At 40.7% G+C, this 11,682-nt stretch overlaps 1 pseudogene; it reads right to left on the bottom strand.

Annotated features, from left to right (window-relative positions):
* Positions 1-5,623: 5,623 nt before the first annotated feature.
* Positions 5,624-6,458, bottom strand: LOC138989213 (nucleophosmin pseudogene; annotated as a pseudogene).
* Positions 6,459-11,682: the final 5,224 nt, after the last annotated feature.

The raw sequence follows: 11,682 nt of genomic DNA, 5'->3' as shown, positions 1-11,682 counted from the left end.
TCTAAGAAATAGGCATTTTGTGCAATCCAAGGCAGAGAAGATTAGTAATCCTTTCACTTTCCCTGCAGTTTGTGAGAGAGAAGTTATGACTGCCAGCAGAGCACTCTAGATCTCTGGAGAGCACTGCTCGTGCTCAAACAGAGAGGGAAAGGACAGTAGGATAGAGAGAATTGTGAACATGGAACCACGGTGCAAGTCTTGGTTCTGTCTCTTCCCTGTCCCCACCCTACACTGCGCCCTCCCTTGGGCATCTGCTTTAGCAAGGCTCTGCCACTTAAGGAGGCTCAGCTGGTGGCTTGGCAGGCAGCTGTTTTTCTTACACAGCACATTTGACTTCCAAGATTTGTGACTAAAGCTCTATCTTTTTCCTTCTCCACCCTAATGAAATCATTTCCTTTTACCATCCTGCAGCTTAGTTCCTATAGAAGAGAAGAGAAAGGGTTATAAAAGAGACAGGAGAGGGAAGGGCAAGAAAGGAACAGCCAGTTTATAAACATGCAGGGTCTCATATGTGAGCTGGAAAGTGCACATTTGCAGAAAGACAGTGGTGCCTAAAGGCTTGAACTTGCCAATGTTTGAGGATTACCTTTCTCATCTTTTCTGGGCCAGACTCCGGAAACGTACCATACCATTCTTTCAAAGGAATCTTTGTTTCCTTGTTAATTAGCTATATTTTGCGTTTGCTTTTTAAAGACTGTTCAGGCTTTACAATATCAAGATCTCATTGGGAGTTAATGGGCAATTTTCAAAGTCATGTTAAATCTTGGGATGGAAAAAAATATTCCTTAATCCTCATAATCTTGCAAAAATGAAAAATGGCAAGCTTTACTTTTTTTTCCCACAGCACATGAAATTTTAAAAAATAGCATAAAGACTGCATCCAAATCCTCTCTCTGTCCTAAAATGGCATAGCAATCTAAAGAATGAGTACATGCACTAACATATGTAGTCAGCTGTCTTAATAAAAGGATGTTTCCATAATATGTTATTTCTTTAAGCTGCATTCAGTGTTCTTGGCTGCCAGATGACAAGAGGGGAAAAAAACAAGACACTTTTAGGGCAGAGGACAAAGACTCAAGGAAGGAGTTGGGGGTGGGGAGGAAAGGAGGAAAAGTTTAGTTTGAAATTTGCTGCTCTTCTGCCTGTCCTATTTAATTTCCCACCCATCCCCTGGGACACACACATGTAGGAGTTTGGGGAAGACCAATCGCCATAACACTGGCAGTGATTTGGAGGAGGGTTTTGTTTATTTTCATATTGAATGCTCCATTAACCAAAGGGCCAAAGTTGGGTGAACATGGATTCAAGGCAGGATAGAAAGACCCTGCTACTCTCAGGCTGTCCTTAGGGAAGTATCAAGGGCTGTTGATATTCTAAGGGGTGGCCTGTCACACTCAGAGTTACCTTTTGAAGAGGGCAGTCACAAATGCAATAATATTGGCTTAAGGTATTTAATAATGACATGGGTAGAATTTCTTTAGTGTTGTGTTCAAGCTCTGACCTGTCCCAACACACACACACACACACACACACACACACACACACACATACCTCCCTAGCCTCAGTTCTGGTTAAGAGAGTGTGTTTTTTAGTTTTATTACATAAAGTGGCAAAGATGAGGAGCTTGAGAAGCTGGCTAGTAGGGCTTTTTGATATGCCCTTCCATTATAGCATTTTGAGCCTTCAAAGGATTTGATAACTGCTGACAGTGAAAAAAACATAATTGGCTGAGAATATGTATTCTTAACCATGTTTACCACATGTTCTTATTTCTTTGGTTTGGTCTTCATCCATGTCAACAGGGTTAATATGGTAAGTCGACTGAGGGTAGGAACAGTGCTGACGTGGCTTAGATTTTCTAAGATAGCCCTGATTTTAGATGTTGTGCTCTGTGGGCTCTTGAAATACCCTCAAATTTATCAGAAGATCTGCTCCATAGCTAGTCTGTCTACATGGCCTCATGTCCAGAAATGTTCTTAATTAATGCTTTGTTGTGATGGCAGCGGCAAGCCCTCATTCATAGTTGGTTGGTGGAGACATCCAGGTCAGAGTCTTCTGATGCAGAATTGCTCCCATAAGTAGACACCATGGCTTTATTCTTCTCAGAATTCCAGAAGAAGAAGAAAAGTCCTCTGTAGCATCCGGGATAAATTTTTTCTTTTTAAAAATTGTGAGCCTGAATAATTTTGCTTGATAAAATGAAACTTATTCCAGTGTTGGCAGTGACAGTATGAGTGTCTTGTTTTCAGGAAATGATCTGCAGCTCATAAATTTTGCCAAAACATAAATAAAACTAAAATATCCCTAAGTGAACTTAAAGCCATTCTGGAACAGCAAAGATCCCCAGTGAGATGAGACTTGCTTTTTTTTTTAAAGTTAACCTCTGAAAATGAAATTTTACTTACTTCCTTTTCCTTTTCAGTTTTCTTGATAACTTTTTCAACAGTTCAGTTGAAGAATTCATCACCTTTTGGTTCCAATGGAGTGCTACAGAGATTTTAGCAATTTAAAGTGCTTCAACTGGGATCTTATATTTTAATCCCCTCCAGCCTCTCCAAACACACACACACACACACACACACACACACACACACTGCTGGACGGGCAGCTTCTCTGAGTCACTGGCTCAGGCAGCAGAATGACATATGCTGTAGTTGTTCAGCAACACAGCTGACATGTATTTGAAAAGTGAAGTGTTAGTGTCATTTAGAGAACAGAGCAATTTCCTTCAGCAGAGATGAACGCTTGGATTAAGAAAGAGTACTTAGTTCCCATAAAATCTGGGGTCTGAAATAAGTGCCTGAAGCAAATCTCTTGACCCTGAAGTTGAGGTCAACGACTCTTGGGCAGGGTTAGAAGCTTGAAAAAAAAATGCTGTTAATAGAGTTTAATGAGGTGAAGTTTATTTCCAAGTGAATCTTCAAAAGCCCTTCAGGCTGCAATTAGCAATTACTGTTTGCTTAAGAAAAATGACTTCACCCTTTCATAGCCATTGATTCTTATTTATTGATATTACTTTATTAGAGACATTAAAGTAATATGATTAAAATATTTGAGCATTTAGATGTTTATGTCTCTTCCTTTTCCTTCTTTCTCCAGCCATACCAAAGATCTTAAAATTTTCTGAACAAGGCATGTTATTCTATTGTTAACTTTTAAACATGGTTTTTTCTCTACATTCTTTCCTCTGTCCCTCTTTGCCTGGCTAATTCTACTTTACCTTCAAGTCTCAAACTATATCTACTATCACTGGGTGGGGTGCCACACTTGTAATCTCCTTAAGCCCCTGTGCTTACCCACCCTGGTACTTGTTACATTTTTTAATTGTCTGCCAGGACTTTCCATCACTGAATCTTAAGTTATACTCTTCAGTGCCTTCTACATATAAGGTCCTCAATTAATACTTTTTGGATGAATGAATAGATGAAGAATAGAGTAATAAAAAACAAATCACTTTGCAATTTGTGGAAGTATTCTTTCTTTCTTTACCACTGAGCCACCTGCTGCTGCTGCTGCTGCTGCTAAGTCGCTTCAGTCATGTCCGACTCTGTGTGATCCCACAGACGGCAGCCCACCAGGCTCCCCTGTCCCTGGGATTCTCAAGGCAAGAACATTGGAGTGGGTTGCCATTTCCTTCTCCAATGCATGAAAGTGAAGAATGAAAGTGAAGTCGCTCAGTCGTGTCCGACTTGTAGCGACCCCATGGACTGCAGCCTACCAGGCTCCTATGTCAATCAAATATTATTGTGCCTCAGGATCATTTATAACTTTTGATTAAAAAAGAGTAAATTCTCAGGTTCTAATTGCATGGCAAGCTACAAATTGTTACTGCTGCTGCTAAGTCGCTTCAGTTGTGTCCGACTCTGTGCGACCCCATAGATGGCAGCCCACCATGCTTCTCCGTCCCTGGGATTCTCCAGGCAAGAACACTGGAGTGGGTTGCCATTTCCTTCTCCAATGCATGAAAGTGAAAAGTGAAAGTGAAGTCTCTCAGTCGTGTCCAACTCTTTGCGACCCCATGGACTGCAGCCCACCAGGCTCCTCCGTCCATGGGATTTTCCAGGCAAGAGTACTGGAGTGGGTTGCCATTGCCTTCTCCTATCATGGAATGCTACTCAACCATAAAAAACAAACTATTGCCATAATGGATCAACTTAGATGGATTTCAGGGGCATTATGCTTAATGGAAAAAGACAATCTCTGAAGGTTACATACTATATGATTCTACTTATATAACATTCTCGGAATGGCAAAGCAATAAAAATGGAGAACAGATTAGTGACTGTGGTAGAAGGTAGGTGTGATTACAATGGGGTATACAAAAAGAGTTGCTTTGTGGTGAGGGAATAGTTCTGTGTCCTGACTTGGTAGTGGTTACACAATTCTATACAGGGGATTAAATTTCATAGAACTACATGTGCTTATAAGCACACACACACATGTACACACAATTGAGTAGCAGGCAAAAAGTGAACGTCAAATGAAGACTGTAGTTATCAGTACCAATGTCAGTTCCCTGGTTTTGGTATTATACTACAGTCATATAAGGTGGCACTATGGAAGCTGTGTAAAAGATCAATGGGATTCTGTGTGCCATTTTTGCAACTTTCTGTGTGTCTATCATTATTTATATTTATCTAAGGTGACCAACCTAGACAAGCATATTAAAAAGCAGAGACATTACTTTGCCAACAAAGGTCCATCTAGTCAAAGGTATGGTTTTTCCAGTAGTCATGTATGGATGTGAGAGTTGGACTGTAAAGAAAGCTGAGTGCTAAAGATTGGTGCTTTTGAACTGTGGTGTTGGAGAAGAGTCTTGGGAATCCCTTGGACTGCAAGGAGATCCCACCAGTCCATCCTAAAGGAAATCAGTCCTTCATTGGAAGGACTGATGCTGAAGGTGAAACTCCCAGTACTTTGGCCACCTGATGCGAAGAACTGACTCCTTGGAAAAGCCCCTGATGCTGGGAAAGATTGAAGGCAGGAGGAGAAGGGGATGAAAGAGGATGAGATGGTTGGATGGCATCACTGACTCAATGAACATGAGTTTGAGTAAACTCTGGGAGTTGGCGATGGACAGGGAGGCCTGGTGTGCTGCAGTGCGTGGGGTCGCAGAGTTGGACACGACTGAGCAACTGAACTGAAATGAACTGAAGGTGGCTCAGTTGGAAAGAATCTGCCTGCGAATGCAAGAGCCACAAGAAAATCAGGTTTGACTCCAGGAAGATCCCCTGGAGAATGAAATGGCAACCCATCCCAGTATTCCTGCCTGGGAAATCCCATGGACAGAGAAACTTGGCAGGCTCTAGTCCATGAGGTCTCAAAGAGTCAGACATGATACAGTGATTACATTGATTGATTTTTTATTTAACATCTTGAATTTATTTCATGTGTATATTTGTCTCCTCACCATTTCCATTTGTTTTCCTACCACTATACCTATGCCCTATGATAACATTTCATGTGTACTTAAAACCAAGCAAAGGGTGGAGTTCCTTCTTTAAAAACTAAACTAGGCATTTTGGACAGCACACTCTTGGCAATGGAATCTGGGTAACATTTATCAGACATGGTAGGGATGGTTCTCTTCTTCATTATGAAAAGGACTGCCAGATGTCAATTGTTACAGAAATGAAATTAGATGGAAAATTTTAATAAACCATTTAAACTTATTTTTTTAAAAGAGACTTCCTCCACTTCCCCTGCCAGAGATCTTGAGTAGACTCCTGGTCAGTCATCTGGAAATAACCCTTCACATAGTTGATGAAGTTGGCTTCCACTCTGGGAAACCGTCTTTTTCTATACTTGCTTGTATTTCTGCTTTAATGTCTTCTACAGAACTAGATTCTTTCAGTGTTTTAGGAGTTCTTTCCTATTTTTTTTTAAGAATTCTTGACCTTTGATCTTGGCGTTGAAGTTTTCGAGGTTTTTTCCATTCTGGTTTGTTTTTTGCGCATTTTTCTGGCTGGAGTATCTTATATGGATTTCTTTACTGGAGCTTTTTTTCTTTAGCTTTCCTATTATCAAAATCAACATCATAGTCATCTTCAGCAGCAGCAAATTTTACTTTTTTCTGTTAACTTGATATCACTTCTGGGGGAAGGAAGGTTTTCCAGATATACTTAAAGAGTTTCACATCCTCCTCTTTATCTTTTGAATCTGTATCTTCCTTTACAGCTACTAAGTGTGTGCACTAATATGCACAAGCCCCAAACCACACTTCAACTGTAAGATCCCAGGTGGTGGTATTTCAAAGCTCTCACAGGACACTGTTGGCTGAGTAGACATTTGCAAAGTTGCCAGTGCGACTTTAAGTGGACTGCTTTCATAACTCATTGCCTCTGCTTCAACAGTGTGCAATTCATCCTTTGCACTAGCCCTTGAATGGACTGTTCTTAAGGTAACTGTTGCTCATATTCATCATAATCTTCTTTGGCCTTTAGTTCACAACCAAAAAGATAGTTCTGGAAACTCAGGGTCCATCCCCCCATTCACTGAATTTTCCATGAGGTTGATGGCACATGTTTGGTTGGAGAGAAGGTGGACAGAGATAAACAACTACTGTTCTGGAGAACAGTCATTATTTAAAATTATATATAGTCATGTTTTGTTATTCATAGTTGTACCATTCAAAATTTCATGCATTTATATTTTAATTCTTTAGTTAGATTGGAGATTTAAGTATAGTGGCAGTGACTTATAATTGTCCTGATTCAAGTCAATATAATTCAATTCAATTAAGTTGAAGTCATTTCAATAAATATTTGAGGGCTTATGAGTCACAAAATTAATGAGGCTTAATTCTTCTCACCCTTAATATTATATTGATCATCCAGCATAGATAGTACAGTTAATATATATGCAGCAAGATTTCAAAAAATGGTATCATTTGACTGGCCTTATTTTTTATGGTGATGTGTCCATCTCTTATTTACATAAATGCTTCATTTTCTTTACTTTGTTTTCTTTCTCTGATAAGATGAAACATACATGTAAGGAAAATATGTTTTCAAATTAATTTCTGTTGTTTAGATTTTTAAGCCATAAGGACTTAGGAAAACATTTATAGGCCCCATACATTTATTTCAGGTTTAAAGTTGCAAGTATGCTTTAGTTTATTATTTTACAGCAGAGGAAATAATGTATATTTCTATTCTTACATTGAAAACAGAACAAAAACAGCTTAGGCTATCAAATGAAGTTCTTGGTCTTTTTTTTTTTCAGTGATCACCAAGCTTAAATTTGTGGGGAGGAGGACAATTTTCTTAACGTTTTCTACCTGGCTCAACATTCCCAGACAGCAATTACATGCCAAATATAATTTCAGTAAATGAGAAATTCTTGTTTTCATGTACTGATTGGCTTTATTACACATGAAGTTTAATTGGGAGGCTTCTCCAGCTTATCTGGGTAATGATGAACAGCTGCAGTAGATTGCACTCCCTCCCCCAACCCACCCCTACATCATTTTGATCGAACAGCACCCAAACAAAACCTTGTACAACTGTGCGATAGGAGCATCATTCAACTGCACTGCAAACCCTGACTGCATTTGAGCCCAGCAAGCAGTTTCACAAGAAGCCAGAGGGAAACAAAAGCCCGAGAAGAAATGTTCAGATTAGCAGAGCAGCCTCACCCCTGACCCCAGACCACTGTAGCTATAAGATTTTACTACTGGAATTCCAGTGTATTGTGCTTAACTAGATCTCTATCCCACATGAATAAATGGTACCATCCAAAGCAGAAGTGTGCTTGTCTAATTCAGAGGTGCTAAATCATAGATTTTTATATCCTCAACAGAAGAATATCATTGGTAATTTCAGTAGCAAAGAGAAAGGATGCCTCTGACTGCCTTGAAGGGCTTATAAAGTGCTTTACCTATCTTATAACATCTTTAATAACAACAGCTAATATGTTAAAGCAGGCTTCCTCAGGGGCTCCTCCGTAAAGAATCCGCCTGCAATACCGGAGATGTGGTTCAATTACTGGGTCAGGAAGATCCCCTGGAGGAGGAAATGGCTCCAGTATTCTTGCTGGAGAATCCCATAAACAGAGGAGGCTGGTGGGCTATAGTCCATGGGGTTGCAAAGAGTCGGGCATGACTGCACACTTGCACTTGGAATTGTTTGAGCACTTACTATGGGGTAAGCATTGTCTTCATACTAAGTGTTTCACATGTATCATCTCAGTTAGTCCTTTCCATAACCCTAGGATAGATCTCCTCGGCATATGTTAGAGATGATGCCTAGAGCTCTTGTGAAGCTTGTCTAGGGTCCAAAGCCAATGAGACCTGAGTCCAGGTCCATCCTTCTGAGACATTCATTCTTACTCTAATGGGTGGGTTAACAGAGAGTGCTGTACAAGGAGCTCATTCAGAGAAGGTAACTTGATGGAGTAGTTGTTAAGGCAGCAGATAGTTTTCCACTTCATTTACCAATTGACCACGTCACCAAATACATAACCAGTACTCTCTCTATGGTTATCTACATGCATGTTTGGAATGACCTGCTCTTTACTGTGTGGTATTGTGATGCTGGAGTGTTTGTTAGGGAGTTAAAGTTTTCAGGTGAAAACAATTTGCTTAATAATAAAGGAAGAGTTTGTCTGTAATGCTTTGCTGCTGCTGCTGCTGCTGCTGCTAAGTCACTTCGGTCGTGTCCGACTCTGTGCGACCCCAGAGACGTCAGCCCACCAGGCTTCTCCATCTCTGGGATTCTCCAGGCAAGAACACTGGAGTGGGTTGCCATTTCCTTCTCCAATGCATGAAAGTGAAAAGTGAAAGTGAAGTCGCTCAGTCGTGTCCGACTCTTAGCGACCCCATGGACTGCAGCCTTCCAGGCTCCTCCATCCATAGGATTTTCCAGGCAAGAGTACTGGAGTGGGGTGCCATTGCCTTCTCCGTGTAATGCTTTAGATGGTAGATAAATGTATGCCATTGAGCCCCTCTTGCTGGCTCTTCCTCACCCAAGGCTCCTCTTCCCATACCCTCCTCTTCTTTTCTGCACAGTTTGGTCCTGTCATGATCTTCATTTGGGGCTTTAAGAGGCTTAGTTAACAGCCTTTCATCCCACTGTCTGCTTTAATATCAGTCACTTTTACCTCTCTTATCTTTTCAGTTCATGACAGCAAGGAAGTGGAATAATAACTTAAGAGGGAGTTTTTTGTTGTTGTTGTTAACTTATGTATTTTAATTGGAGGCTAATTACTTTACAATATTGTGGTGGTTTTCTCCATACATTGACATGAATCGCCCACGGGTGTACATGTGTCCCCCCATCCCACCTCTCTCCCCATCCCATCCCTCTGGGTTGTCTCAGTGCACCAGGAGTTTTAAAATCAGACAGACCAGGTTCAAATGCCAGTACTGGCACTCACTGACACTTAGCACTGAAGGCGCTGAATTTTCAAGAGTTTCAGTTTCCTCATCTGTGAAATGTGAAGTAACAAGGACACAAACTTTTTGGATTGTGAGATTCATTTAAAGCCTTGTTCTTGGTATATTGTGTGTGTTAGTTACTGAGTTGTATCCAACTCTACAGACCCCATGGTCTGTAGCCCGCCGGCTCCTCTGTCCATGGAATTCTCCAGGCAAGAATCTTGAAGTGGGTTGCCATTTCCTTCTCCAGGGGACCTTCCTGACCCAGGAAGTGAACCTGGGTCTCCTGCATTGCAGGCAGATTCTTTACCATTTGAGCCACCAGGGAAGCCTCTCTTGGTACAATGGAAATGCTCAAATATCAATCACAAATAATTGTCAACAACAATTCAGCCCCATTCGTTTTGAATCCATTGTACTTGCTCTTCCCCAAATTTATTGTTGTTGTTCAGTCGCTCAGTCATGTCCAACTCTTCGTGCCCCATGGATTGTAGTATGCCAGGCTTCCCTGTCCTTCACCATCTCCCAGAGCTTGCTCAAACTCATGTCTATTGAACTGGTGATGCAATCCAACCATCTCATCCTCTATCATCCCTTTCTCCTGCCTTTAATCTTTCCCACCATCAGGGTCTTTTCTAATGAGTTGGCTCTTCACATCAGGTGGCCAAAGTATTGGAGTTTCAGCTTCAGCATCAGTCCTTCCAATGAATACTCAGGGCTGATTTCCTTTAGGATTGACTGGTTTGATCTCCTTGCAGTCCAAGGGACTCTCCAGAGTCTTCTCCAACACCATATTTCAAAAACATCAATTCTTCAGTGCTCAGCTTTCTTTATAGTCCAACTCTCACATCCATACATGGCTACTGGAAAAACAATAGCTTTGACCATATAGACCTTTGTTGGCAAAGTAATGTCTTTGGTTTTTAATACACTGTCTAGGTGTGTCATAGCTTTTCTTCCAAGGAGCAAGTGTCTTTTAATTACATGGCTACAGTTACCATCTGCAGTGATTTTGGAGCACCCCAAAATAAAAGTCTGTCATTGTTTCCTTTGTTTCCCCATCTATTTGCCATGAAGTGATGGGACCAGACGCCATGATCTTCATTTTTTGAATGTTGAGTTTTAAGCCAGCTTTTTCACTCTCCTCTTTGACTTTCATCAAGAGACTCTTTAGTTCTTCTTTGCTTTCTGTCATAAGGGTGGTGTCACCTGCATATCTGAGGTTATTGATATTTCTCCCAGCAATCTTGATTCCAGTTTGTGCTTCATCCACCCCAGCATTTCTCATGATGTACTCTGCATATAAGTTAAATAATCAGGGTGACAATATACAGCCTTGATGTACTCCTTTCCTAATTTGGAACCAGTCTGTTGTTCCACGTCCAGTTCTAACTGTTGCTTCTTAACCTGCATACAGGTTTTCAGGAGGCAGGTCAGGTGGTCTGGTATTCCCATCCCTTGAAGAATTTTCCACAGTTTGTTGTGATGCACACAATCAAAGGCTTTAGCATAGTCAACGAAGCAGAAGTAGATATTTTTCTGGAATTCTCTTGCTTTTTCTATGATCCAACAGATGTTTGCAATTCGATCTCTGGTTCCTCTGCCTTTTCTAAATCCAGCTTGAACATCTGGAAGTTCTCAATTCACATACTGTTGAAGCCTAGCTTGAAGAATTTTGAGCATTACTTTGCTAGCTTATGAAATAAGTGTAATTTTGCAGTAGTTTGAACATTGTTTGGCATTGGAATGAAAACTGACCTTTCCCAGTTCTGTGGCCACTGCTGAGTTTTCCAAATTTGCTGGCATATTGAATATAGCACATTAACAGCATCATCTTTTAGGATTTGAAATAGCTCAGCTGGAATTCCATCACCTTCACTAGCTTTGTTCGTAGTGATGCTTCCTAAGGCCCACTTGATTTTGCATTCCAGGATATCTAGCTCTAGGTGAGTGATCACACCATCGTGGTTATCTGGGTCATGAAGATCTTTTTTTGTATAGTTCTTCTGTGTATTCTTGCCACCTCTTCTTAATATCTTCTGCTTCTGTTAGGTCATTGTTTCTGTCCTTTATTGTGCCCATCTTTGCATGAAATTTTCCCTTGGTAGCTCTAATTTTCTTGAAGAGATCTCCAGTCTTTCCCATTCTATTGTTTTCCTCTATTTCTTTGCATTGATCACGTAGGAAGGCTATCTTATCTTGCTATTCATTGGAACTCTGCATTCAGATAGGTATATCTTTCCTTTTCTCCTTTGCCTTTCGCTTCCCCAAATTTGGAAATCCTTGATTCTGCATTAATCTCTGAG

Source organism: Bos mutus, chromosome 9 (assembly GCF_027580195.1).
Source record: "Bos mutus isolate GX-2022 chromosome 9, NWIPB_WYAK_1.1, whole genome shotgun sequence".
NCBI classification, from domain to species: Eukaryota; Metazoa; Chordata; class Mammalia; order Artiodactyla; family Bovidae; genus Bos; species Bos mutus.
Note: the sequence above shows the minus strand (reverse complement) of the source record. Positions and strands in the feature narration are given on the sequence as shown.